Source organism: Chlamydotis macqueenii, chromosome 2 (genome assembly GCF_036417535.1).
Source record: "Chlamydotis macqueenii isolate bChlMac1 chromosome 2, bChlMac1.mat, whole genome shotgun sequence".
NCBI classification, from domain to species: domain Eukaryota; kingdom Metazoa; phylum Chordata; class Aves; order Otidiformes; family Otididae; genus Chlamydotis; species Chlamydotis macqueenii.
Genome location: NC_141557.1, coordinates 120,443,867 through 120,471,293, shown reverse-complemented (window position 1 = coordinate 120,471,293; position 27,427 = coordinate 120,443,867).

The following is a 27,427-nucleotide window of genomic DNA, read 5'->3' as shown; positions in this document are numbered from 1 at the left end:
AAGAGAGGTCTAGGAGCTGTTCAGTAAACTGATTTGCTAGTTTGCAACCAGTTTTGCACTAACAAACAGGGAAGTTATGAATTAGTCCCTACAGGAGAGCATATTGCCTCTTCCAAGTCCATTAATAGAACTTGAGTTCTGTTTGTTCATACGCTAATTCACCTTGAAAATTTTTTAATAATTGTAGCAGCAAACTTGGTGAGATAACTGCTAGAAGACTAGAATTCCACTTGTTTGGTTTATGAAAGAAATATAAAATCAAGATGGTATCACACTTTCCATCAAATAAAAATATTAAAACCTTTTTAGGCTTATTATGCTATTGTACAAATGTGGAAAACTTTACCTTTTATGAAAATTGTATTCATCAACTGAAAGTATTCCAGTGAAGATTGCAACTAAATCTGTTCTGAGTCAAATGGAATGCCAAATGATCAGTAACCAGTCCTGTAGCATCTGGAATGCAAATCCATGAAGGCTCAGCCAGAGGAATGGGGGATCTTAGTTGAGCAGTACATTGATGACAGACACATTATATCAAAGAAGACTGGGAAAGAATAAATGCAGTTGTTTAAGAAAGTATTTCAAACACATCTTAAAGACATGCTTGTTTCAAATACAACTTAGCAGCCAGCTTCTAGGGGCTTTCCTTCAAAAGCAGGCCTTAGATAGCAATGAAGCCTAGGATTGCAGAAATCACAAATTTCTTCAGAGAGCATCAAGTTTTACCGGGAAAGTATGCCAGAAAAGCATACTGGAAAAATACTCTGCTCGTACCCTAGGTAGTGCTGTGAATTACACAATAAAAATATATAGTTATTTTTTCACCTGTAAGCAAGTCTCAGTCATCTCTTCCTTATGATATTGTGATCTCCCCCTCAACAGTAAATTGAGGTATTTTTGCCAAATAACAGTCTGCAATCTGATCAGCACTGCCAGACTCTGACAGATTAGCACTGTATATTAAGCTAGGGCAGTGTAAACATTTCATATGTTAAAGCAACTATCACAGTTGCTAAGCTCATGGGGAATCTTATAAATCATTCTAGTAGGTACCAATCGTAAGGAATTTGCTACTGATATCATAGACTAGTAATTTCAATTGCAACTGCAATTTTAAAAATAGACTGGGGAAAATAATAAAGTTCTAAATTTCTATTATTTCAGGGTAGCTTTCCTTGGGGTAACATTGTCTTTATCCCTGGGCAAAATGTATTTAAAATTAAAATTTGCAAGTAGACATGGTTAAGAATTTTTTTGGTGATGCAATTTCCAGTAAAGTCTCAGAAAACAAAAGTTTGTTAAATATAAATACTGTTTATTGTTGTTGTTGTTATTGTTGTTGCTGCTATTACAAATATTAACTGGAAATATTTTTCAATCCTCTTTGTAAAGTTTGGCAAAATAAAAGATGCCTATCTAATCTTTTCTCATTTATTCACTTAGAACATGTGGGTCACTATTAGTCCAGATAAGCATCTTAATTGTAACACTATAAAGAGAATTTATTCACTTAAAAAGACTGAAGGTAAACAATTTTGATGGTTTCATTTTCTCAAAAAATCTCAGCTAAAACCAAACCAAACCAAAACAAATCCCAAATAAAAACCCATACCCTCTAAAAAAAATTAGCGAGAAGCACATTTTTAAGGGTAACATTTTAAATGTATTTAATTTAATGAAGATAGGTGATCATGCTTTTTAGGAGTATATGCTTTCTGTGAGTTGTCCTCAAAGTCCCTTGCTGCATAATATTCTTATCCAGTTTATTTGCTTATTCTTATTCCAGCTTATTTGCTTTGTCAGGAGGTAGTAGTGTCTTGTCAACCTATTTGACTACAGTTCATTTAAAATATCTCTGGAGTCCGTGTTTCATTGCATGACTGAGGTATTTATGCAACTTGTGTATTTAATTTGAGAGTGTTTTATTAGTTAACTTGAAGGAAATGACAAACACGTTAGATCTGGAAGGAAGGCTTACTGAATCATAGAAGAAGAGGTCAGATACTCTTTCATGGTGGGTTTATTAATTGGACTACACTGAATGGAGCACTTTCAAAATCACCAACTAATCTTTGAATAAAATTCAGTAAGAAAAAAAAACATCTAAAATTATATTTTAAATGACAAAATGAAATAACAATAAACTCTTAAGATGCCAGATTAATATATTCAAACATAAGACCTGGGCATATTCTACATGAGGCTTCATAATGCATTTATGAGACCTGGTAAACAGCTGTTTGCCCCAGAAAGGATACTTATCTTACAAAGACTGAGAAGAAATAAGTGTTATCAAGAGTTCATGGCAGAAAAAAACAGCGAAATTCCTCTTTTTAAGCTCCTATTTCTACTGAGTAGAAATATCTTATATGAAAACCTAATTTATTAAGGGCTTTATTAACTATGGCTTGCTTAATGACCCAAATCTCATCACTGCTGCTACATATTTTCTTAGGTGGAATCCAATAGAATGAGAAAGAAAGAAAGCAACAATGGCTTTCGCAAGGGCAGAGTAGAGGAGATGTTGTTAAGGAGATAGAGTAGGAAGTGTTGGGGGTATTTACTTGAGAGTGTTGGGGACTGCTGTCTACATGTGGACTGGATATTTTACGCACCGAATCTGAAACTATTCAGTGAAAGTGAACCTGCAGCTTTGTATTTTTTGATAATTGCATTATTCCATTAAAGTCAAATGAAGTCCAGTGTAGCGGGGGTGAAAACTAATATGGAAATCTCATTTTTCATGAAACAAAATTCAGAAGGACAGAAATTTTGCATGTTATTAATCGTTTTTCATGCAGCCAGACTTTCAATAACTCAATTCAATGCAGCATGTAGAAGGGTTATTTAGTTATAAAATAGGAAAGGATGGGAAATACATAAATATCAATTACTATAAAGCAGTAATTTTGTACTGTAAAATATTGAAATTTAATGATTCTGAAGAGTTCACCAAGTTTTCATTTATTTGCTCCATGAAGCAAACTTTAGAGATAAATAACATAAGCTAGCTTGTAATGAAGCTTGTCCGGTCAGGACAACCAAAGAGATCTTTACAAGCTTATAACTAGACATATATTATAGGAACACACCCCTCTATTTTTTGAAGTGCTGCAAGAGAAGGAATGATGAATCGTTGCCATTGCTACGTGACTTGTAATTTTATTTTCATTCATAAAGCCTGGTTAACTGTACAGAGACGTCATTGTAATGATTTTCAACTGGATGATAAAGTTTGAGAAAAAAAAAGATTTATTTCTTATTTTACTGAGATAATTTTTGTGAGCTGCATTTCAACTGAACAGATGGTGCACGCTGAAAAATAATGTTTTACAAAATGACAGGGTTGCCTTGACAATTTAAAGTGAGTATGTGCACGTGTGTTAATTTCAATATTCTGACCAAGATCATCCATTTGAAAACTGGTAACATTGTGACGAAATGCTTAGGAAACTGTAGGTTTGCTCCCGTTCTCAGTTATGGTGCATTTTAAATAGGAATAACATATTTTCTATTTAATCTATATTTAAGTTTAGTTAAATCTATATTTAAATTTAGTTAATTTAAATTTAGTTGCTCTTGCACTTCGTGTCCTGGGAACAGCTCAGTTTTCTTCTGTTAGATCAGATGCAAATGTCATAGAATCGTAGAATCATAGAATGGTTTGGATTGGAAGGGACCTTCAAAGGTCATCTAGTCCAACCCTCCTGCAAGGAGCAGGGACATCTTCAACCAGATCAGGTTGCTCAGAGCCTCATCCAACCTGGCCTTGAATGTTTCCAGGGATGGATAAACCACCACATCTCTGGGCAGCTGTTCCAGTGTTCTACAACCCTCATTGTAAAAATTCTTTTCTTAATATCTAATCTAAATCTACCTCCCTCTATTTTGAAACCATTACCCCTTGTCCTGTCACAACAGGCCCTGCTGAAGAGTTTCTTCTCATCTTTCTTGTAGGCCCCCTTGAGGTACTGGAAGACCGCTATAAGGTCTCCCTGGAGCCTCCTCTTCCCCAGGCTGAACAGCCCCAACTCTCTCAGCCTGTCCTCATAGGAAAGGTGCTCCAGCCCTCTGATCGTCTTCACGGCCCTCCTCTGGATGCTCTCCAACTGGCCCATGTCCTTCTTATGTTGAGGGCTCCAGAACTGGACACAGTACTCCAGGTGGGGTCTCACCAGAGAGGGAGTAGAGAGGCAGAATCCCGTCCCTCGATCTGCTGGCCATACTCCTCTTGATGTCATAACTGTTTACCCTACCAGCTGTAACAAATCTCTTGCACACCTTATTGTCTACCATTGCCTTTCTTCTCTTGGAGGACTCCTCTGCTGGGTCCTTAGTTGGACAGGATCACCCATTTTGGCAGATACCTCTTTTTCTATATCCCAGTTCCATCTTTTGTCCTGCATCCTCAACTTCTTGGACAAGATGAAATAGAAAAAAAAAAAAAAACCAGCACACCATTTCATGAATAAAGATATCTTCTGATCTGAGTAAACAAAAATTTTAATATGGTTTTCACAATGTTTCCTAGAGTCACAGACTCACTGAGGTTGAATGGGACATCAGGAGGTGTCTAGTCCTTGAGCCTTTCCTAGCCATACTAGAAATCCAAATGCTATCTTGAGATAAAAGCATCAAAACTGCACAAACTAGTTACACATTTATAGAGCAGCGTAACACTGTCTGTTTTGTTCACCATTCTTGTCTGTATAAAATAACACTGTTCTGTTCTCCATTCCTGTCTGTATAAGTTCTTTTGGGACTGCTGCTGGTCTGGTGTCTCCACCAAAATCTTTGGGATAATCCAAGATATCAGTCTGGATTGCAATGGTCTGGTAAGATCCTAACATTTTGTATGTAAAGTTGGGACTCTGTTTTCCCTATGAGTATCATTTCACATTTCCCATTATATTGTTCCATAAGACTCAAGTATTCCTCTCAAATACATTATCGCTGGTGTCTACTTATTGCCTGATGGTTTGTAATTTGGGACTTCGGAGTGTTTGCATGAAAAACTTCCAAGTTTTGTGTGTTTGCATAAAAATGTGTGGTGGGAGTTTCAGTGAGAAGGGAGTAATTCTTTCTGTAACTTTTCAAAATAAATGATTGGTAGCAATCTTAGATGTAAAAGACCTCAGATTGTCTGGGTTTCCCTTCTTTTAAGCTTTCAAAAAAAATTGACATTAAAATTTTAATCTGAAGGATCTCTTTCTTTACTAATAAAAGTATAAGGCTATGAGCAAGTTTGCCATCCTAAAAGAATGAACGTTATGACTATATGGTTCCACGATTCAGTCAATTTTCTAATAGATCAGAATTTATTCACATTAACTGAGATCACCAAATAAACAAAGATGAAAGAATAATATATTAAAAAAATGATATATTTTTCCTATTTGACAAGTATGTTTTTAATCACTAATGATAACACTGTATGGTAGATCATAATTTTGATGAAAAACTGAAATAAATATATTTAATTTGTAAAAGTAATCTGAAGCATTTTTTCAGTTTTCTGTGTCAATTATTTGAGCAACAGAAAAGACTCTTTTTCATTTAGCTACTGTATTAAGCAATAAGATTGTACTGTATGCTTAGGTTCATATTTCCAAGTAACATTCTTGTACTTTTAGTTAATGTCCTAATTTTGAAAGTCTGCTGAGCAGTCAATATTTAGTGAAAAGTATGAGTGAAGTTCTTGAGACAAATAAACCAGACAGAATTTACAGTGGTCACCGCATTTCTCTCTAAAGTGAATTCTTGGGTTAAGACTTTTATTCACAAGTACTAGGGGCTTTTCCTCTGCTGCAGGTCCACTCAAGGTATATGCCTAGGTAGGTATATGGTTTGAGAGGTAAGATTGTTCAGCATCGCCTCTGGGGTTGAGGTTTAGTAAGGCTATGTAGTACCATGTCACTACTGGTGAATCCAATAAGAATACTATGTAAGGAATTTAATTTGACCTACTGGTTACAGAAACAGTATTAGACAACTTGTCAGAGTCCATCTTTTTTTCATTATTTTGATGTCATAAAAGTCATAGTTTCATCCATCAGAGATTCCCAGTTGATGTGGATGAGGAAAGAGTCATCCTTCAGGTCTATCATCATCCTAGTTGCTCTGAGCAGATGCCGGTATATTGGACTCTGAACACCTTAAATATTGCTAGACTTCTTTGACAATGCAGTGCAGTTTTTTACTTTGCAATATCTGGATGGCACAATGCAATTGCACAAAGTGAAAAACGAAATTTTTTTCTTCGGTGAAACTAGCATGGGAAGTTTTATTTTAAGAAAACCTCATGAGGACGATTTTGATTATTGAGTTAGAACAGAGTTTTCAACTTTTACGATTTTATTGAGTATTTGATTTTGCTGAGATTTATACTTCTCTATCTGTCTTAGCTGCTGAAATTGGATTATTATCTGAGAAGATAAGCTTTCTTTTTTTGAAATGTAGCTGCTTGACAACTGCTTGATTTAGGAAATAGCTTGGCTAACGCAAAATACTCAGCAACCATGGGAAAACAAAGAGAATCCAGACTACTATATCCCAAACACATAAATAAATAAATGCTTTGTAAAAATTAATTTATTTATATTTTATAAATGTTTATCAGAGGGAGAATAAGGAGAGAAACAATGTTCCAAATTTAAAGTTGAAAACTGAATATTTTTTCTAAACCAGTGTTCTGTTTTTGTTTAGTAAGGGGGGGGTCTAAGGTCATAGCTTCTGTAGGAAACTGCTAGAAGTTGCTCCCCTTTGTTCCGTGGACTCAGCCGGGCCTAGGGCAGACCCGCTGCTGGCCAAGGCCAAGCCAATTGGTAGCAGAATGTCCCATGATAACGCCTCTGCGATAACGTATTTAAAAAGTGGAAAACAGAAAAAAAAAAAAAAGAGAGAAGATGTGAAGCAGCTGAGCGGGGGCAGAGAGGGGGAGGCGCAAACCTTGTGGGCCTTGCAGGCCTTACCCTCTGGCCTCCCGCCAGGCAGCCGACTGGGCCCAACTCGGCCTGGCCCGGCTGCAAGAAGTGGAGAAGAGATGAGAAGTGAATAAGATGTAAAAAGGATCCTGAGAGGCGTCTGCCAGCCTGCTGTGAAGAATTTTTTGTGTGAGGAATGGCTGCATACGCCAAGGTCAGTGAAGAAGGAGGGGGAGGAGTAATGTGGCTCCTGGCCAAGATTCGCCTGCAGCCTGTGGTGATAACCATGGTGGAGCAGGTTGTCCCCCTGCAGTTCATGGAGGTCCATGGAGGGGCAGAGATTCACCTGCAGCCAGTGGAGGACCACACGCAGAGGTAGGTGGGGGCCTGAAGGAGGCTGTGGCCCATGGATGGCCCGCTGGGGCAACCAGCTATATCTTGGCTTGAGTAACATGGAAGAGAATACACAATGAATTGAAGAAGTATACTGTTCCCATATGCTGGTATAAAACAGCAGTGAACTTAACATGGATTGGTAATCTGGAAACACAATTTTTTGTACCTTATGCTAGACTGCATAGTTAGAAAATGCAATAAATTCTATTAAAATGTACTTAAACTTCTGAACTCTTAGTAAATTTTAGGCCATTACTTAAAACATGGTGAGATTTTATCCTGGCCTGATAGCAGTATTAAGCTTTAAAAAGAAGGCTGGGTGTGAGAAGGTGGGGGAACTCAGGTAAATCATAGAATCACCTTGATGCTGCTGCTTCGAGGGCTATGACAGGACAACCATTGGTTCTCCCCACATCCCCAGCACCACTGGGCCTCTCCAGGACACTTTTCAGATTAAGAGGTGTGACTGCTTACAGGGCTACCAGATTTATCATGGGGAAAGGTGTTTGGGGATTGCTAAATCCTGTTATGAGATGTTTAGGGGAGGAATCAAAGGTGGGGACAGATGGGGATCAAAGTGGTTGGGGAGGAACAAGCATGGGAAAACCAGGGCTGTGGTGACAAGAGGGATAGGTCACCTGAGAACAGGTTGCAGATCAGTATGCTTGTCTAGCTGTGCACTCCCCTGAATCACCGTTGTCTGTCCTGTCTGCCCTTTTGTAATTCTTTTTCTGGGGCTCTATTCAGTGTGCAAGTGTGTCTACGTGACAAGTGGAGTCAGATCACAGGTTGCAGGGACCCATGGGTCTGTGGCACCAGTAAATGAGGGGGCAAGCATTTGCAGGTCAGGGTGTGCTCACAGGGAGTACTAAGGTGGATTAGCCAGCAAATAGATGAAGTAGTCTGGGAGCCATGGATGTTTATGGATGGGTCTCAGGGAATGAGGCAACTGAAGGACCTGGCTGCAAGAAAGAACAGGTTGTCCAAGCCATCTGTCAGTCAAATAGTATGATCTGCGTGCTGACTGAGACACCCATCTGTATGTGTTTGAGAGATGGTCTGTACCAGCAGCTGGAGCTGGCTGTGGCCTCAGGGTCTCATATGCCCAGTGCCAGCAACGGGGGAGACTGGGATCCAGGGGCAGCTGCTGGGCAGACTGCTGCAGTGTCTGAGCCCAGCTGCTGGAGGCATCCACACTGAACATATGTGTATATGTATTTCCCAATAATGGACCTTCAGCCTGATCAGCTGGAGAGGGAAGCAGGATGAGGTCTTTGGTGCTGTGTTTGCATGGGTGCTGTGCTTTCTGCCTGTCTTGATCTACGCGGCTGGCCGTGTGTATATGTATATATGCACGGCGTATACATACCTTTGTGTTTGCCTGTTATGTGCATTGGGTATACATGCTCAGCCTCACTACTTATTGGACCTGGGGTCATGAAGCCACAGCAGCCTCACGTCCGTTAGACCACCAGACTGACAACCCCTAACGGTATCCAGCTCACAGTTGTTGGCAATTAGTAGCATCTGTATTTTACAAAGCCTCCTGAAATGTTCAAGCTAGTTACCTCCGATGTGCCCACTTGTAACAGGCTTCAGACAAACTGCCACTGTTTAGTCTGGAAAGGCTTTTTCTATATGAAAGTAAAGGTAATATTTGATATTTTTTTTTCTGACTTTAGGAAAACTAAAGAGGATGAGATAAAGAATTATAGTAGAAGGTGGCTGATATTTAATTCTCTTTGCAAGCTGAGTTGTGTAATCATCTAATCAGATGTGTAGTTGATAATATTTTTTTTTTTATATATTTTTGGTCTGTGTGACTACCCTGAAATGAATTCAAAATATTCTAATAAAGAGCCTCAAATGAGGCACTTTACAATAAAATCATTTTTATAATGGACTCAAAACATGTCTCAGTTGTAGAGTGAGACACCTATGAAGCTGATTAACCTGGACTGATCTGCCCTTGCATAGCACTGAAGTGTTCTTGAGGTTACCTGTGCTTCTGGAAGTGTTGGATCATTCAAAGTCAGTAAATGCAGGTAATACACATCTGTCAATGTAATTTTGCCAGTAGAAACCATCTTTTAAAATATGCTTTAGCTACTAGTGAGACAGGGGGGTGAAAGAATGATACCGGGTGGGTACCTGAGGGTAGAAGCAACTCATATTTTATAGAAAGTGGGATCTGGAACAAGCTCTGAGTTCTCAAACTAATAGAGCTGCTGAAAAGCAATATAATCCTCACTTGCAGAACTGGTGACAATTTGCTTTGAATTTGTATGCAGTAATATTGTCTAAAGCTCATGAAAAATTCCATCCTTAAGAAGTCATACAAATGGTGTTGCACAATGCTTGGGAAAGATGGTGTTGCTTAGCGATAGACCCCTTTTACGATGTTGCTAATCATAAGTCGATTTCATCAGACATGCATTTAAATAGTCAGTGACTACTTTAATGGAAAGTTACAACAGCTGTAATGTATTTAAACTACTGCATAACTACTAGCACTAGTCAGCACCAGGAGGAGGCAAAAAATCGTACTATGAAATAAAAACTAGCAATCTAGGAATCTATTATTATAAACAGTTATCTGAGTGTAAGTAAAGCACTTTATATATTATAGTAGAATTTGTAGTTGCATAATTTAGAAGTGTACACCATTGAAGACTACCTTTTATCTCCTTGGCTTCCCCATTCAGCCGGAGTATTGCACTTGGTATTGAAATAGCAACTGTGTTTTGCTCCTCTGCTGTCAGCGGTCCAAACGCAGATGCTGCTAACAGATTAAACAGTCCTTTCACTTCCTCCTCCTCAGACTAGTGTTTCTTTATTATTTAAAACTCAGAAAACAATCCTTGTTTTATCCTTGTTAATTAATTAATTAATCCTTGTTAATCCTTGCATTAAATTGCACATTTAAGTCATATATCAAGGTAGCAAAAATTATGGTACTCTCTCTCAGCTCATTACATGTTAAATTATGGATGCTCATCGTTATGGACTTCATGCTGGCATTTGACAACAAAAGAGACTCTGGTGGCAGTCCAGGTTAGATAAGAGCTAGACAGTTGGTCCATTAATCAAGTGAACAATTTCAGCTTCACAGAATACTAGCCTCAGATGGTCTAAATTGACTTAGTCAGTGGAGCTGTGCTGCCTTACTCTGAGGTCATGACCCCCATTATTTATCTGATTTGTTAGCTGAGACAGTCAACGGGTTAAGTTACCAAGGAGAATAATTTATTTTAGTGCCAGATACATGCAATTGACTTCAATTGATGACACAATTTTTACTTTGTTCTCGAATGGCAGTATTCCTATTCTGGGAAAGTTTAATTTGTCTTGGAATATTACATTATCCATCATATGTTTCTGGGACAGGCATAAAATGCATTTGGCTAGTGAGTGTCCTGATGGTAGAGACCTGAAGGAACAGTGGTGTGACCTCATTCCTTTCTACCTCCACTGATGTTTTCATTCAGTTATTTACAACAGTTTGCAAAAACCTAAGCTCTCTATAGTCCAGACTTCTATACCTTTAAATCAGAAGATACTCACTCCATTTCCTAGCAATAATTGTGTCTGAAGCCAGTACCATATATCACTACCTTGATATATGACTTAAATGTGCAATTTAATGCAAGGATTGTTTTCTGAGTTTTAAATAATATAGAAACATCAACAGGGGACAGAGAGATCTGTGAGAATACAACCAGACCCATTCTGCACAAGCCACTTCATGTCGACATCCAGGTGTCGGCCTGCTCTCAGCCAGATGGGTGATTAGCTCAGACACCTACCCCAGCTCACACTACTACACTTCTTCCTGGGCAAAAGCTGCTGTGTGTGGAAGTGTTCAGGCCAAAGGATGAGGTGCCAGTGTAGACAGAGAAGAATTTGGAAGGTTGCACATCTCCTATAAAGGAGGAAAAATGGCAAATTGACACATGCCAAGCAGGTGCAAGGTTTGTACATTTGTTTCCTGCTGAATGTGGAGAAGGTCAGCTGCCAAACCAGATTCTGGCACTTGAATTTGCTGTACGAGAACTGCATCCCTGAGCTCCCCCCTCAGCCAAACTCCAAAAGTCTGGAAACAGCATTAAAGCTCTTTGTTATCGTTCATTCTATAAAGCAATATCAATATTCATTTCTTTTTAATTTAATCAAAGAAATCCATAATGATGAATACTACTTTTCCCATTTTCTAACAGTGGGAGTGAAGAGAGCTATAATTTTCCCAGTGATAGGCATGTCCAGTAGTTAAAACAGAAGAGGTTTTTACATCAAGTATAAAACCTGATTTTTGCTTTTAAAATGAAAGGGTACTTTGCTAGATATCACTTTGGGAAAGAAGACTGTGGCATTTCCTCCTGCAGTCACAACATGATATGATAAAAAGGCACGTAGATGAAGTAAAGCAAGCTTCTCTGTGAGTTTATTTTGTAAATATTATTAACCAATATTTCATTTCACATGGATTAATTGTTGTCTTTAATGTAAATTAGAAAGACTGATATAAATTCTGTCACTATGATAGAGATCCAAAGATACTAATGCAAGCAAACATTATTACCTTGGGGTTTTCCAGCTAAAAATGTTTCTTGTGATACTATGATTGAAGATGTGGTGATGGAAGCCTGGGGAGGAGCTGCAGTATAACTGGAAACAAGCCAGTTTTAATTGCATGGAGCAAGAAATTATGCTTAATAAAAGAAAAAAAAAATCCTCAGATATGTATCTTAGCCTAAAGGAAACTACATAATTGATAAATTTTTATACAGGTAGATAGATTTTTAAATCAGACATTTCTACCATGATCTATTATTTCCCAAACATGACATACAGAATGTACAGATTGTAACAACCTTTTGAAAAAGTACTTATTTACAATTCTTCAGTGTCCTAGATTTCATCAAGATATTGACACTCTATATTGATGTGTTGTGTTAATGGCCATCCATGGGAAATTCATAATGCAGAAAACTGAAATATGAAGAAAACCACCCTGACATTATTAGAATCAGACTAATAAGGAAATAAACTCTGCCTCCTAGATTTTCTGCTTTGGTTTATAACACAAAACATAATTATTATACCAATGGACTGCTATAGTTGTTATATTCACCAGGTCGATGAAGTACCTTAGAGAAAACTTTGATAAATCTGAATGAGTCAGGACATGGACCTGTTGGAGTGAGTCCAGAGGAGGGCCATGAAGATGATCAGAGGGCTGGAGCACCTCTCCTATGAAGACAGGCTGAGAGAAGAGAAGTTATCAGTGAACCCAGTAGTGATGATCTGATCATGGAACAGCAGGGTCAGCTGTATATTCATGTGATATTTATTTTTTTTTTAATCAGCATGTGACAAAGTCTCAAGTTTAATTGATTCATGTATAAATTGATTCAATTTCTGTTCAGCCTGGCAAAGAGAAGGCTCCACAGATGTAGTGGCCCTCCTGTATCTAAAAGGGGCTTATAAGAAAGACAAGGAGAAACTTTTTAGCAGAGCCTGTTGTGATAGGACATGGGGTAGTAGTTTCAAAATAGAGGGAGGTAGATTTAGATTAGAAAAAAATTAGATGAGGAAGAAAATTTTTACAATGAGAGTGGTGAAACACTGGAAGAGATTGCCCGGAGAGGTGGTAGATGCCCCATCCCTGGAAACATTCAAGGCTAGGTTGAACAGGGTTCTGAGCAACCTGATCTGGTTGGAGATGTCCCTGCTCCTTGCAGGGGGATTGGACTAGATAACCTTTAAAGGTCTCTTCCAACCCAAACCATTCTATGGTTCTATGATTCTTTGGTTCTATGATTTTATCTTTTTTTTTTATTTTTAATCAGCATATGCCAAACTATGAAGTTTCATTGATTCATGTAAAAATTGGTACAATTTCTGTGTTTTTCTGTAAAACGAGGTGATTCTGAGATATGAAAAATTATTACTGCAAGTGAAGCTTAAAGTGCACCTGGAGGGTTATCAGGAGGCGTATGTACATTCATCTCCTACTGCAGTTTGATTTGCCTATGTATTCATTAGTACCAATTGTTCATCCAGTCAGCAAAATTACCTAAATATAGAGTTGTCTCATATTTATAAGTGATTTGACATATTGCTGCTGACAAATCAATTAAATTAATTGTCATAGATGAGTATTTTTACTGACAAGTGCACTGAATTAGGAACATACTCTCTTAACATACTTCAGTAATTAAATAACGCTGAAGTATGAGGTGCCTATCCACCTACATTACAGGTCGTATTCAAAATTTACTCAGAATGAAAATTAATTATTAGCACTGGTTAAATATGCATGTGTCTAAGTTTAGAACGAGGACAACCATAACTGTATTTTTCTTAATTATTTATGTGACAGAAGTATAATCCAGCTATGCTGGATTATTTTCTGGTGATGTATAATTTTTATCAGACACTGTCTCAAGCCTATTAAAATAATTAAAAACTACTTATTTTTGCTCAGCTAGTTGCATAGGGTTAAATAACAATCATTTTAACTGGCCTTTTCTGATCAGAATCTTTTACCACCTTACCTCATAAAAACAGCATGACCAAAATTGCAGTTGCTCTTGAAGAATAAAACTCAAAAAAACCCTTGACTTTGATTACAATCAGTGGGAGTCTCAGTTAGAAGGTTTTGGTCTGCGGGTTTTAAAGATAGGAACAAGGTTAATATTTATTTGCATTGATTATTACATAGCAGTGTCACAGAGAGCCTTGAGAGGACCTAACAGAAATACCATCATAGCCAGAGGCAGCTTGTCAGAGGGAACAAGTCATTAAGCTGTTTCTTGGCTTGTGATTGAGAGAGAAAAAAAAATCTTCACTATCTCAGTTTTAACATCCTTGCTATGTCAGGTTTCTTGATAATTGAGGAATTTTCTCTGCCTTCAGGTAAGTCTGTGAATACATTTGGAATAACAGAGAATATACTTGGAAATGGTGGTTGCTAAATATCGTATTCTGATGGCCTGTATCAGCTCCCAGTGATGCACAGCTGTCACTTTATATAAGTGCATGAATGACAGTTTTCCTGCCACTCATATGAGATGGGCATGGAAAGAGTGTTACCAGAAGTACTCATTAAATATCCTGAGGCCTGAGTGAAAAGAAACCATTTTTACAGATGAAAGCAACAAAAATCCTGGGAAGAAATTATTACTCCTTATTTTTGCCTTTTTTTTTTTTTTTCAAAAAAAGACAAGCTGTTGTTAAAAAGATAAATAAACAAAGTGAAGATGAGACACAGAAACCAATAGAACTGAGGCAATATGACTTAAAGATTACAATGCCTTGTTTTTATAAACACATTCCTCCAAAATATACCCTTTTGCTCCAGCCTCCTCATGCACTTGTGAGTAATATATAATCCACTCTCTTTTTTAAGGCCATTTCACAGTGAAGATTTGATTTTGCAGCCATTTTATAGCCAATATCTGAAAACACAATCCTTCTTAGAGTTTGTCTTAATTTCACTGAGAACACAATGTTATATGGAGCATAACAACTTAAGGTGAACTGTAAGATGAAGGAAAGACAAAACTTCACAAAGTCTCATCTCCAGGCTCGCCACATCTGAGATACAGAATTACTCCATTTACAAAAGCTTCATTGAATAGAAAACTTTGATAAAGTGTATTTTATTGTATTTCTTGGATACTTTTCCTTTCTGTGGAATTTGAGTTTGTACTTGGTTGAGTTTCAGTTAATATTCAGGTGCAACAGGCATATTCCTTAGCTCACGTGGAGACTTTGTAGTCTTGCTTTAGCTGACAATATAAGCATTAGCAGCTGGAATAAATGCTTGAAAATATGTCCTGGCCATAGTTCATGTTGTGCTAATTGCTTAACTATTTAGACAGCCTTTGACAATGAGAAGAGGTTATAATCAGACAAAAAATTCCTTTTTCCCATAACTACTGCCAGGGCAGTCCTGGACCTGCCCCTAAGGGAAGCAGAGCAGACTAACTCAAAGCTGGTATGCTAAGCTTGGGGAAAACAACATATGCAAACACTCATTGTTTGTGCATGGTCCTGAGAAGCTCTACCTCAGAACTATTGTTTCAGGCTTTTTAATAATTCAACTAAGCATCGATTACGAGATTATTTTTTTTAACAAATCTGAGATTTTTTTTTTTTTAACCTGATTCTAACCCAAAGCAAATTTAATGCATCAAGTTTTCACTTAACAAAAATGAAGGTTTTCAACCTGGAGCATTCTCAGAAGGTCTGCATCACACAATTGCTTCTGAAGAGAAAGCTATCCTTTTGGTGGAGATATACTCTCCCTTCAACAACAGTATTTTCTTCTTTGAAAAGTAAACTAAAATGGTTCTAGTTTTTAAATTTGTATATATTTATTTAACAGCAGTTATCGTACACAAAAATCTGTTGAAAGAGTAACTAGATTCCTTGTAAACTGGACAAATATAGAGTATTTGGGCTACATATACATATATACATAGCTCCATTTTGTATATATAAGCTTTTCCTCTGTATTATTGAATACCATAATACAGTGTCTCTATGGGTGTGTACTGGGTATATTAAGGTCTATTAGCCAATGCTAATATTCTTCTCATACTTAGTGCAACTTCCACTCTTTTATAAAGTACATAAAAAAAAAAGACAAACTTCCCTTATTTTAGCAGTCTTTAGATAGTCTTTATGGTCACCATCCTCTTTCTTTGCCTTCAAATTAAAATAGAAGGATGCAGAATCTTGTCTTCCTGTTTTCACTAGAAGCTGCTAATGCTACCTGAGTAAAACATGCATAAGTCCCTAGAAAACTGTTCATAACCCACACAAGGTAAAATGAATGACTCATGTATGAATGAGGCATCTTATAACAGATACAAACTACTCAGACGTGTTAACAGATGGATGCAATTCACATGGAAATGAAATTCAATATTTGATATCAAGTCTCAAACCATATAGTCTTCTACTGTCCTATACTAATTCAACGCATTATAATATAAATGTAAACGATGGAGAAACTAGAGAGACATCCTGATATAAGCAGGATGTGCATTGTTCTATTCGAAGTTTTCACTTCTAGAGCTAAATCCTAATAGGAAGGGTGTGACAAAAATATACTATTTTGTACCTTTTCCTTGACAGCCTTCCAACACCTCAGCTTGAAATTTGTGTCACAATTTTCCCCTTTCCTTCCCTTCCTTTCTGTGCCTTGCTTTGCCTTGCTATTCTAATCAAAATAGCTTATCTGTTGTGACCCAATACAAAGAAGGTAACCATGGTACCATAAGATGTAGGAAAACCTTCTCATACACAACTTCTTATTCAACCCGCTGTATAACTTTCTGGAAAAAAATCTTTAGAATATAACTGTTGATGAAAATAAAAACAACCAGTAGGAAAACCGTAGCTTTCGGTATCCTACTGTGGCAATGGTTAGATAAAGAATGCCTATTGAATGAAGGAAAAATTCATTTGATTCTTGCATGCAAGATGACTAAAGTAACAGTACTATTAGGCTAAGAGTATTCACCACTTACGTGTGTACAGAAAAGGATATTGTCCAATAGTTTATATATTGCTAATTTTCATTCTGTTCTTGAATGATAAATTGTGTTCCTAATCTTTCACATTCATTACATTAACTTAAATGATATTTTCCCTGCATAGTTCATCAAATCTTTGTTCAGAATATGCAGAGAGGAAAACAAAGTGAGATTTTTTGATTCAAATAGAGTTATACTGGTGCCACTGGGAATTAGGTCTTGCCCAGGGCAAATTCTTGGGGTGACAAAAACCACAAAGATTACATGAGATGTTAAAATCAGTATTTGAGTACAACAAAAAAAAAATCAAGTAGTTAAAGTTGCATTAATGCATTTTTATTACATAAAATCAGTCACTTAATAATTTCTCCACTGCTCCATTATTATGCTGTTCCTGTACAAATTTTATATTTTCAAAATAAGGTGAAGTGTTCAGATTTATACCTCTTGCTGAACATTGTCTGTATAACCAGCGGTTTCCAAAAAGTAGATGTACAATCTGTTGGCACTCATTAGTCATTAGACTCTTCTTTCCAGTCCCATTGTGAGTGTAGCCATTTCTGAGGCATAAGAGCAAAAATCCAGAAATTAGATGTTCTTAAAAAAATACATATGAGACATTTAGTCAATACTTGCAGTCCAGAATCAATTAATTAAAGTCACCAGCTGAAACTTTTAAAATAAGGTCTGACAATGTGCTTACAATAATGTTGTCCTGATAATCGCTGTTCACAGGTCAACCACTTCTTCTCACATCACATATAGACTTATGCGGTATGACTACAATAGCAAGAACATACTGTTGCTGAAGAAGTGTGCATGTAAAGTTTATTGATTGTTACAGTTTCATTAGGTTTCGTGATGCAGAAGAGCAAAGCTAACATTTTTCTACTTCATGACACAGTCTTAAGACCTGCACCATGTTAATCTCTTAAAAAGCCAGTAAAAGTACAGTTAGATAGAAATCTTTATACTGGCAACAAAATGCTTTCAAATATCTCTGCTGACATATGATTAAATCTCTTAAGTAAAAGAAAGCCAACCTAATACTCTTGTACAGTTATTCTAAAGAAAGCTTTCAAGAGTTTGCTCAAGGACATGTGCACAATCACAAGACAGATAGACAAGGAGCTTATTTGGCCTTCTCCTCTCCTCTTTTAGTCATAATCTTTTGTTTCTCTTACTGTCATTCTATAACAGCTAAAATGGTGTCAGAATCACTACTGCAGGTAAAGAAAAAAAAATTAAACAATGAAGAGCTTTTCAGTAATGCTATGAAAAGAAAAATATGAAAAAAACCCACCACTTAACACTATATAGCTAAACACATTGAGTTTTCCTGATATTGTGTGTGAGATATCTGGGACTTTAAAAAGTTCTTGTTCCAGTTGCATACATTTTCAAACATGGAGAATACACTTGCAAAATGATGATCAAGACTCTATCTATGCTTTAATTTATATTTATGCACACTTTTGATATTTACTCTGGGTAGCATTTATCTACATTGTAGTAACCTCCTTTTCAAGTTTATTAAATACCAATAACTCAACGTGAGCCAGCAATGCACACTTGTGGCCCAGAAAGTCAACCACATCCTGGGCTGCATCTAAAGAAGCGTGGCCAGCAGATCAAGGGAGGTGATTCTGACACCATTAAAAGGACATGGACCTGTTGGAGCAAGTCCAGAGGAGGGCTACCAAGATGTTAAGAGGGCTGGAGATCCTCTCCTGTGAGGACAGGCTGAGAGAGTTGGGGCTGTTCAGCCTGGAGAAGAGAAGGCTCTGGGGAGACCTTATAGCAGCCTTCCAGTATCTAAAAGGGGATTATAAGAAAGATGGGAAGAAACTCTTCAGCAGGGCCTGTTGCAATAGGATGAGGGGTAATAGATTTAAAATAGAGGGAGCTAGATTCAGACTAGATAAAAGGAAAGAAATTTTTACAAAGAGGGTGGTGAAACACCGGAACAGGTTCTCCAAAGAGGTGGTAGTTGCCCCATCCCTGGAAACATTCAAGGCCAGGTTGGATGGCAGTCTGAGCAACCTGACCTAGTTGGAGGTGTCCCTGCTCACTGCAGGCATGTTGGACTAGATGACCTTTAAAGGTCCCTTCCAACCCAAACTATTCTATAAGTCTATAATTCTAATTTCTATTGCAACCAGTAGATGTTAAAATTTGAAGCTAATATATGTTAGAGAAAGCATGAAAATGTCCATGAGCTGCAGGAGGCAGCCTACTTCACCATGATCTTCTCTATGGGCTGCAGGGGAGTCTTTGCTCTGGCACATGAAGCACTTCCTACCCTTCTTTTTTTCACTGACCTTGGTGTGTGCAAAGGTGTTTCTTTCTCATTTTTCTCACTTCTCTCACAGCTGCCGCACAGTGCTTTTCACCCTTTCTTAAATATGTTATCACAGAGGCACAACCAGCGTTACTGATGAGGTCAGCTCTGAGCAGTGGTGGGTCCATTTTGCAGCCGGCCAAAATTTTGTCTGGCACGGGACAGCCCTGGTCTCTCCTCATAGAGGCCACCCCTGTAGCATCTCTACTACAAAAACCATGCCACATTAACCCAATACACCTCCAAAGTGAGGCATATGACTTTGAACTTACTGAGACAACAGAAGGATTTGAAGTACAGTTGTTCATACCCTGGATTTAATCTCCAGCATGTCACAAGAAAAGGTGTCACTGGAAAGCAACGCTAGCAGCTGCTGCTCTGCATGTGATCCTGCCAACGTGCTGTAAGTTAGCTGTAAGAACATTTAACTTGCTTAGGACCTAGTGGACTTACAAGTAGGAACTTAACTACAGGTCTTGGCTGAGCTTTATTGTAACTCTGCTCAGGTTTGTCAGAGTTGAGCTGGTTTTTACCCTAAATTAGACCTTTCACATGTCCTGGGAATATGCATTGTAAACTGCTAGCATGTGTGCTTTTCATTCTTGCTAAGATTATGTGACAGCTAAGAAATTATTTTAAGGATCACAGGTTTTGACCGTGATGCTGAATTTCTCATTCCTGCCTGTTTGGAACTGAATCCTAGGCTGTAGTACTAGTTTATTTTTGTCTGGCCTAGATAAAGTTGATCCTGTCCTTCAGGGAGTACATACTATGCTTAATAATTTTCTCCAGTTTTGCTTAGGATTTGGAGGTGGGAGCAGCTTCTAACACTCATTCAATCCAGAATAAAGCGTTTATGCTTGGACATAAGCAAATAAGTCTCATTCAAAACCTGTGACAAATGCAGTTTATAAAATAGGAAAAAAATGTATGAGTGAAGACTACACATTTCACCTGCTTGGAGGATGTTTATATCCCTTAAAAAAAAAAAAAAGAAAAAAAAAAGAAAGAAAAAGAATGAAGGGGAGAGAGACAGACTAGTTCTCTTTTAATTTTTGAACTACTGTTGTTTCATTACAGACAAACAACAACATTTTTGTTTTCTTTCAGTAAAATTCACTTACCACAGGGGAAGATTTTAAGAAGCGTGAACTGAAATTAAATACTCAACCATTTGGTTTTGCTGAAAATCTTTTTTTCTTTTATACTTGTATAATAAAAGTAATAGCACTCATGAACCTTTATGCTTTCGAGCTCCTTTCTTTTCTTTCTTTCTCTTTCTTCTTTCTTTCTTTCTTTCCTGGTGGAAACACCTGCTAGTCCAAATTAATTAAGATGTAACTGGTAAGTGCTGTGATAATTAAAGATGCAAACAAACAGCTAACTGACTTTTATGGGTTGATTTTGTTCTTGTTCAAATAATTAGTGACTATAATAAATAAATAGAAATATCCTAATTACTGAGGCATAATTTGGAATTCTGGCAGTATCCTATACTCAACATAAAATATGTGTTTCACAAAAAAAACCCCCTTTAGAAATATCTCATTAATCTAACTAGTTATTATGAAATGAGTTTAACTTGTTAAGGCTTCTGGAAGGGATTAAATTATAATGGGAAAAGAGATTATACTTCTGTACTTGAGAGAAGTCAAAATGCAATGGGAGAGTTTTGAGCCCCATTCTGATCAACTCTGGTTTATTCTTCTGCCACAAAACTCATACCCAGTAGCACAAGCTTAGGGACAGATGAGTTACTCTGAACTTCCTCTATATTCACAGAAATCACTTTTCACAGTTTTCTTATGAAAGGATCCCAGTAGAGACAGAAACTAAAGCACAAGGTGATTCCTTCCTTTGTTAGAAGGTCATAAGTGAGAACTCTAAGCATGTAATCTAACCTGCTATGAAACACAGATTCTCACATAAGGTGAATGAGGCACTGTTTATTTCCAAAATACTAGATGCTATGACTTATAGATCTGGAGACAAAAATAAGTCATTTTTCTACTAGCTATATTATGAGTTTAGAAAAGAATTTAAATTAATGGAAGTTTTCAAATAAGCAGGAGTTTATTTATAGTTATATACACGTATTTATGTAATTTCACTGAATGAAAACTTAATGAAAATGTGCTAATTTGAAGAAGATATTCATTATCACTTTAAAAAAAAATAATAATAATGTGATAGAGTTTCTAGTCAGAGCAAGAGACACAGCACTTGATGACTTGGACCATGGGAGATTGAGGGTGAATGAGAGGCTCTGAGCAACCTGACCTAGTCAGGGATGTCCCTGCTCCTTGCGGGGGGGTTGGACTAGATGACCTTTGAAGGTCCCTTCCAACCCTAACCATTCTATGATTCTATGATTCTATGATGACATGGGACAATTTTTTTTTTTTTTGCCTGAGACTCCTCTAGGGTTTGGCAGAATGGCAGAGGAAGCCAACCCTCCCATGTCCTTGTCCACAAGGCTACTTGGAGTGCATATGTCCTCTAAGTATGTACAGGCAGAGTGACAGCAATCTCACTTTCTTCATTAGACAGAATGACCAATTACAGAAATTTTAAGAACTACTTTGCAACAGCAGATTTTTTTCTTCCTCCACTTGAGTGATGATCTCTTAATCCTCATCTTTGTACTTTCTGTTATAGAAAAATTACTAAATAGTTAAAGTTGTGAATGTTTAAATTATATACCATTCTGAGCAGTTCCTTACATGACAAGAAAGGCAAAAGGAACAGAGGGAGCCAGGGGGTTCAAACCTACACTTATGATACTTTACTTTTCATTACGATTTTTTTATACCTAGTTTATTTTCAAGTATAAGAAGAATTTCTTGATCTTTAAACAGGGAACTTCTTGAAGAATCATTGAAATATTCTCGTTTTGGAAAGATCTGAAAAGAAACTGCACCTTTCCCCTTGCCTGAAACTCCTTAATGAGTTCCAGTCGTCATCTGACTGAAAAACAGATGCACAGCTCAGTCATTCCTTTTAAATACTCAGAGATACATAAGTTAGCAGAAATCTTTTTCTTATATGTTGCCTGTGGACTTCATAGGATTAAGTTCACTGTTATTTCTGTGTTGTGAGGGTATAGACCTGGGACTTTCGGACTAGAGGTGAAGCTGAAGGAGTCACAGATTAGTGACTTCTCCAACACACAGGCCTGAAAATACAAAAGATGTTTCTTTTCCACTAAGAAATTGGATGTGGCTTATGAGACTTGGATATGCTTACTACAAAGGACATCTTCTAAGGAACATCTTGTTGCTATGGCATTATGTAAAGTTTTACTCTTTGTATAGAAATAATAGGATTCTATATTAGGGCTTACTGTGTACATAGAGAAACCTTCACTTCAGAATAGCTTGATTATGTTTGCCATGAGAGGGACATTATTTTCACAAAGAGCTCTTCAACCAAAACTATTTCATACATCCTTAAATACTTTAGACAGTTAAGTCCCAAGAAGGAGTCTCCTCTGTAGAACGGAGACTGAGAAGTCTTAATATCTGCAAATTAGAGGACAGAGCTGGCAGACAGAGGACTTTTTATAACACTAATTAACAGCTCCCCAGGGTATGGTCTGACAACATGTTGTGTCAATTTGTAGTGATGGTTGTCAGATGGCTATAATATTGCAGGCAATATAAAGGAAACAAAACAAGTAAAGACCAAAAACCCCAGAAATTATACTGCATGTATTACAAAATACATTGAAGTCCTGTTATCCTGGATAAGAAAGAACTGAGACATCTAAGATCATGAATGTTTGCTAGTATAATTATTAAAGTATGTCGTGTCTCTGCATGGAGTCAGCTTAAGTGTAGCAGATTGTTAATGCTCCTCCAGCAGCCCTTGCCAGACCAATGTTTTCTCTCTGCACAAAGCCAGCTTAGTGCTACATTATTAATAACAAACCCTTATGGAGATAAATATGCTTGAACAGGGACCAGCCCTGGTGTTTCAGAGTTTGCACTGCCATTAATCTGCAACACTGTAAACTCACTGCTGGGTAAACAAGAGATGACCAGGAAAAATGTGTTCCAGGTAGGAAGTAATACGAGTAATACCATTTTCTGCAAGAAATTACCCAAAAAACAAAAGCATGTCGTACAACTCATTATCATAAAAAACTCAGTAGCTCCCCCTAATCTGAGTGCCATCTCAGAATTTTAAGAGAACTAAAGCAGTGTTTTCCTTTTCACATGGCATTTTACAGACAGTATCAGATTTGGGTGTTGAGAAATCATTCCCGTAAAATTCACTTTCTCCCTAAATTTTGATTCAATTTGCTAAAAAACGGAATTTGGTGAAATATACTTTTTGATTAGTTTAACAAAAACTAAAAGTGGTATGCAGCCACTGTTTCACAAATTTCTGTAATTGAATAGAAACTGATAATAATAATGTTTCCTTTCAAGTACAGTTCTAGAAGGCACTTGTTTTTCCTGCCACGAGTTGTGGAGTGTGCCTCTGACAAATATGATGTTAATAATTGTTTTTAAATTTAGATATGTACAGTCTGTGGAGTACTACATAGCTGTAATTTTTTGCCAATTGTTCTTTTTGTTATTGTTTTGTGGTGCCAAAGGTCAACTCAAACATCATTAAGTTTCAAGCAGATAAAACATTTTCTGATAAAGTATAAAAAACAGCAATGCAAATATAGTTTCAGCATTTCAGGAGACATACTTCAACATTTTTTCACGTATTTGCTATTGAGAGAAAGTAAAAGTGTTTCAGACCTGCTGCTTCCATATTGGAAGACATGTAATTCTCTATGCCGAGGAATACTCTCAACATTACCATCATCTTTGTCAAAACAAATTATAAATGTATGAATCTCAATAGAGTTAATAGTTTTCCAGATCTCTTCAAGTATAAGGGCTCTTATCTGTTACAATTACTTCAGACTTATTCAGTATCAGAAATCTGTAGGAGGCTCCTTATATGTATTATCTGCTGTGTCTACTTCTATCCTTATATTGGAAATTGTTCAGTAATATTCTGCCCAGTGAACTTCCTTTATGGCTGTGCCTGAAAGAATCTGCTTGCAGTGGGTCTGCCTCCACCCTAATACTTTGGTAATTTTATTGTTATGCAATTTTTTACCCACGTGTTCATTGAGGCATAATGAGGAGCAGACATACATTTCCAGAATAAGTTTCCACTTAACAAATTTACACTTAGTAAACTTACTAAACAGAATCAACAAAAAGCCCTAGATCTTTTATTTTTCTAATTATCAGCCAAGAGGAAACAAATATTTGAATGTAAACTAAGGAACAACAAAGAACTCGTTTGTCAAGCTACCTCTAGTAACAGTGGGAGTCACTAATTCATATTTATTAAGTCAAAAATAACCTAAATTCAAATTGTCACCAAGATCAGAAGTTTGTTAGGAATTTATTACTCATTGCAATTATTTTACTGACACAAGAAGAACCATTTATGTTGCTAAAAAGCATATGATTAGAGATGAACGGAGAGGTAGTTTAGAGAAATTGCAGAGGGATGCTTCTGGAAGTGTTGTCTAGGAACAGACTAGATGTTGAATCTTAACATTAGCATGTAATTTCTCTCATAGTCAAAACTATGTTTAACACATGCATTTGCTGAAATGCACTATGACTTACTTGCAAGCCTGGGACCTAACTTAAATACATTATGGATTAATCTACAACAGCAACCCCTGCAGCTGAAGAGGGAATGATCAGGACATGATTTGATTAAATCTGGTTTGTTTCTTGGACCATATGTCTCCATTGCTTTTTTACTGGAAATTAAATTTGTTCCAGGGGTCCTACCTAGGTTTGTACCCTATATCTCTACCTCACAGGGGAGATGAAATAGATTTTCATCCAGTCAACCCAGCTTGCCTTGCCATCATTAACAGAGCACCGCACCTGTAAAGCCAAGCTACTGGAGGACTGCTGAAGAGATGTATTTTCCCCTGGGATAAACCACCTTGATTCCCCTTTAAAGTGGAGTGCTTGCAATGGTACCTAGTATTTGACTTCAAGCTTGATTTTCTTGTAGGGGAAGTGTACTTCAGTGCATATAAGACGACTTCAAATTCACTGGTAAAAACAGTCCTTGCTGTGCCTTTAATCATTAATGTAGACAAACCCTTTGTTTTCTGCTTGATCCCGATACTTGATTTTCTCCCCAGGCAGAAAAAGAGAGATGGTGCATGTCTGGCTCCCAGCCCATGATGGAATCAGCAGGTAGCTGGGGTATGAACCCAAACTCGTAGCTGGGAAATGCACTAGAAGTCTAACTGCATTGTATTAGCACAGTGTTAAAATAATAATTATGGGTTCAATAACAGTTATGATTCTATAATTATTGTTTAACTATTAGACCTAGGAAAGGCATCTTTAGAGTCATCTCAGTGGAGACAAATACATATTTTTCTTTAGCTGCAAATGGACCTCAAAAATTCCTATTTTAAAAATAGGAATCACTATTTTAAAAATTAAAAAAACAATCAGAAAAAGTAACATTTTTCACAGTCTATGACTTTAAATTTTCTCTTTGAGGTCAGTACACTATTGTGATGGGTTGACCCTGGCTGGATGCCATGTGCCCACCAAAGCCACTCTATCACTGCCCTCCTCAACAGGACAAGGGAGAGAAAATATAACAAAAGGCCCATGGGTTGAAACAAGGACAGGGAGATCCCTCACCATGACAGGCAAAACAGACTCATCTTGGGGAAATTAATTTAGTTTAAATCTCCCTCCGGTGTCCCTGGCTCATCCAGGTCTCATCAGCCACTCTCTCACAAGCTGCGGGCTCCTGGCAGCTCCTGGTGCCTCTCTCAGCTCCCCCAAGCATCCCCGATTCGGGAAACCCTTCTGTGCACTGCACTGGGATGCACCGCTGTGCATCCAGCAATCTCATTTGTGACCAATCAAATCAAAATAGGAAAATGAGAAATAAAACCAAATCTTAAAACACCTTCTCCCACGCCTCCCTTCTTCCCAGGGCTAACTTTGCTCCCAAATTCTTTACCTCCTCTTCTACAGTGGCAGAGCAGGATAGGGAATGGGGGTTGGAGTCAGTTCATCACATGTTGTCTCTACCACTCCTTCCTCCTCAGGGGGAGGACTCCTCACACCCTTCCCCTGCTCCAGCATGGGATCCCTTCCATGGGGTGCAGTCCTTCAGGAACCGACTGCTCCAGTGTGGGTCCCCCATGGGGTCGCAAGCCCTGCCAGCAAACCTGCTCCAGTGTGGACTCCTCTCTCCATGGGTCCACAGGTCCTGCTGAGGAGCCTGCCCCAGCACAGGTTTCCCATGGGATCACAGCCTCCTGCAGGCATCCGCCTGCTCTGGTGTGGGGTCCTTCATGGGCTGCAGGACAGCCTGCCTCACCATGGTCTTCACCACAAACTGCAGGGGAATCTTTGCTTGAAGCACCTTTACTCCTCTCCCTCCTTTTTCACTGCCCCTGGTGTATGCAGAGTTGTTTCTCTCGCATTTTCTCACTCCTCTCTCCAGCTGCAATTGCTGTTGCACAGTAACTTTTCCCCCTTCTTACATATGTTATCCCAGAGGTGCTACCACCATCATTGATGGGCTGAGCCTTGGCCAGTGGTGTGTCCGTCTTGGAGCTGGCTGGCATTGGCTCTGTTGAACGAAGGGTAAGCTTCTAGCAGCTTCTCACAGAACTCATTCCTGTAGCGCCCTCACTACAAAAACCTTGCCACAAAAACTTAATACAACTATGAAACAGTGGAAGAACTGGGGAAGTTAGTTCTAAATGTGGCTTAAATCTATCACTGAAAGAAAAAGTTAAGGCTAAATTATCTCTTGGGAGGAGAGAAAATAATATATAATAGAAAATAGAAAATAATATATATTTTTTTTTTTCATATTTAACCTAAGCATAGGTGACTTCTTACCATTGCCCTCCTATACTTACCTGGTTTACCTCGATTTGCTAGCTCATCATTAACAAGTTAAAAACTGAAGACAGCTGTAACTCTTTGCCATGCTGTGGATTGTTCTTGCAGCATGATCAATGCAGCAATAGAGAATTAGTTACATATTCCTGTGGTAGTTACCGAAGACCTCTGGTTTTCTGTTTGTCTTAAAACTTGAGCTTTGGATTCATATCATTAAAAAGATAACTTTTATTATTAAAGCAGCACATTTTTAGCTGTTACAACATTGAATAAAATCTTAAATATGTGAAT